Source organism: Mesitornis unicolor, unplaced genomic scaffold (genome assembly GCF_000695765.1).
Source record: "Mesitornis unicolor isolate BGI_N332 unplaced genomic scaffold, ASM69576v1 scaffold29911, whole genome shotgun sequence".
Lineage (NCBI taxonomy): Eukaryota > Metazoa > Chordata > Aves > Mesitornithiformes > Mesitornithidae > Mesitornis > Mesitornis unicolor.
This window is the reverse complement of record NW_010163606.1, coordinates 10,744-11,020: the sequence shown is the minus strand read 5'-3', so window position 1 is coordinate 11,020 and position 277 is coordinate 10,744. Positions and strand designations below refer to the sequence as shown.

The 277-nt window shown below is 65.3% G+C and overlaps 1 protein-coding gene across 1 annotated transcript in view; it reads right to left on the bottom strand.

Moving 5' to 3' along the window:
* MRPL34 (mitochondrial ribosomal protein L34) overlaps positions 1-277 on the bottom strand; it is a 3,541-nt gene that overhangs the window by 544 nt on the left and 2,720 nt on the right. The window lies entirely within an intron of this gene.

Below are 277 nucleotides of genomic sequence, written 5' to 3'. Positions count from 1 at the left end.
ACGGCGCATCCTATTGGCTCCCTCCGCCCGACCAATCACAGCTAGCTGTGGGCAGCACGTATGACGCTGCGCGTCGCAAGGGCTGATGGGGTTTGTAGTCCTGGAGAGCCGGGCCCGCCGCGCTGTTACCGTGGCAACGGCCGCAGGGTACGGTCTGCCCCTTCCCCACCGGGCTTGCGAAACGCCGAGGCCTCCAGCAACGGAGGGAAAGGGGGGGCTTGTCCCGGTCACAAAGCATGACCAGAGTGACTGCCGCCCCCAAAGGCCGGTTTATTCA